The sequence below is a fragment of the Montipora foliosa genome, unplaced genomic scaffold (genome assembly GCF_036669935.1).
Source record: "Montipora foliosa isolate CH-2021 unplaced genomic scaffold, ASM3666993v2 scaffold_403, whole genome shotgun sequence".
NCBI lineage: Eukaryota > Metazoa > Cnidaria > Anthozoa > Scleractinia > Acroporidae > Montipora > Montipora foliosa.
In genome coordinates, this window is record NW_027179705.1 from 467,501 (window position 1) to 470,000 (window position 2,500).

Here is a 2,500-nt window from a genome sequence, read left to right on the forward strand (position 1 = left end):
CTGAACTTGATTCATCTCTCCACAGTTCAAATATAATATTAAATGGCTTTCACATACATTAACTTACGTAATATTTGCTGAGCTATCATTAGATCCACAAAGCTACTTTGTTGAGTCATCCTTTTGAAAGTTAATAATCATAAAATTGTTTTGGCAATGTTCGGTAATCGTTCGAGTTGGCCTCGAGCTAGTCGCATGTTCAATCGGACTCCGATTAGCAACGGGCTGCATTGATGTTGTTGAATCAGTGGTTCCCAGAGTCCATGGGTTTGTGTTCGTCATTTGCTTCTCCTGCCACATTCAAGTCTTCCTGCTCTTACGTTCAGTGTCAGCCGTTTCTGAGTCTCTGGTGGTATTTTTTCACATACGACAAGTTAAGCTTTATCTCCACACCATCATTATTCCTTTGTGCCACCTCTCCTCCCTTCCTGGATGTGACTTCACAAGGACTTGGAATGTAATTTGGGTACAGTTTATTTGCTTTTGTCTTTTTAGGAGCACTTTATCCCCAACGTCTTCTAGATTTTATGCCGCGAGTCTCCTAGCATCGACATATTCTTTTGTGGCAGCCTCTTTGCCCAGTCTCGTTCACGGACCTCCTCGCTGGTGATAGGTGTCTCAAGTCTCAGGTCTGGTAGTTTGGTCCTCGTTTTTCTCCTAAACAATAACTGGAATAGCATTGCACCGGTTTTCATCTCAGGAGTTGATCTGTATGCAGCTCCTGACGCCAATCTTTTCCTTCAGTCTGGATGACCTTCAACAGGGTACGGTCTGTGTTCGACTTCCCAGCTTGGGACCAAGTTGTGCGGTGTTCTGTCCCACCTTCTGCGAGGAAGGCTTTTAATTCCTCTGAAACAAATCGAGGACCATCATCAGTTTTGAGCTTATAAGGCTCTCCAGGGTGAGAGAAGATAGGTTTAAGGCTTTCAATGATCTTGGCACTTGTAATAGACCATATTCGTGTTCTCAGTATTGGACTGGAACTAGCTTGAAATGGACGCTAATGCGGGGAAATCTTTTCAAATGCAAATACTTTTTAATATATTCCCCGCATTAGCCTCCATTGCAAGCTAGTTCCAGTCTAATACTGGGAATACGAATATGGTCTATTGACCTTAGGATAACGACTCCATAACATGTGCTGTAGTAATCTACGACAACCAGCAAATTCTCTCCAGAGGGAAGAGTGTCTAATAAGTCTGCGGCGCAGTCCTGCCACGGTCCACTTAGTGGAAAGACCCATTGGTTCCGAGGGAACACATCCACTTACAGCTTGGCAACCATGACAACTCTTATACAGTTTCTTTGCGTCTGCATCCATCTTGGGCCACCAGATGGCTTTACTGCGTAGCTTGCATTTTAACAATGCCCTGATGCCCTTCATGGTCTGAACAAAGGTGCACAGTTCAGTCTTGATTGGCAGGTAGACATGTACATTACACGTACTCCAGTCTCCTGTTTTCAAACATTATTTAATAAGATTTAATTACGGATCTTCAGCTGAAGCTTTCTCCATTTCGGCAGACTTCAGGGAACAAGCAACGCTGCTCTCAACTACGGCGCGAATGTAGAATGTTATCCGTCATCAGCGTGGGTTCTGCAGTTCTTCCTTGGCAATGCATCCGCTATCTGCTCAGTTTACCAGGCCTGTAGACAACCTTAAAGTTTTAAGCCTGCAATCGAAGAACCCACCTTTCCACACGGGTTAAAGGTTTTGATGTTGGTGAGTATATCTACCCCAGTGGTTTATGATCCGTTTTCAGTTCAAACCCTCTTCCAAAAACAAGCGTTCGCAAGCCCATACAAGATCCAGGGCTTCCTTTTCAGTTTGACTATAAGAAATATAATTAGAGAGATTTAGCATCATCATGTTTACGTGAAACGCGAAAGGCAAAAGTGACTACGTGACCATGATTTTCCCGCCATTTGCTACATTCGCCGGTTGCCGCTTGCCGTTTCTGCGTGAAAGTAGGCATTTTCACGTTATACGTAAACTTGAAAATTCCTTCTCGTTTTCTTCTACATAAGAAGTTGTTTGCGGAAAAAAAAAATCCCAACTGAACCATTTTCCGGTAGGCCAGAGGAGGAAAAATTAGTTTTCATGGTTTTAAAGTTCAAAACTGGTTCCCTGCCGTGATTTTCTTCATGCACTCACGTTGACTATCTGTTGACCGACATACAAAACAGCTTCATCGAAACTCTCAAAATTTGACGGGTAAGGATTTTTATTTTATAGCGTCTTTTTCTTCAAACAACGTTTAAAAAGACTCCGAGGTTTTTTTTTCTCTTTTTAGTAACTAAATACTCGAGTTGCCATGAGTCGGTCACGCTAAGCTAAAGTCACAACCTTCTCCCTATTTTACTTGAAACGTGAAACGGCAAGTGATGCTAAATCTCTCTATTCAGGTGATCCCGTTGTTTTGCACCGTGGATCTCATACTGCGCATAACGTTGCGACTTCGGAGATGGCGGCGTTTTGCGCCGGCCATCTGAAGAGAGG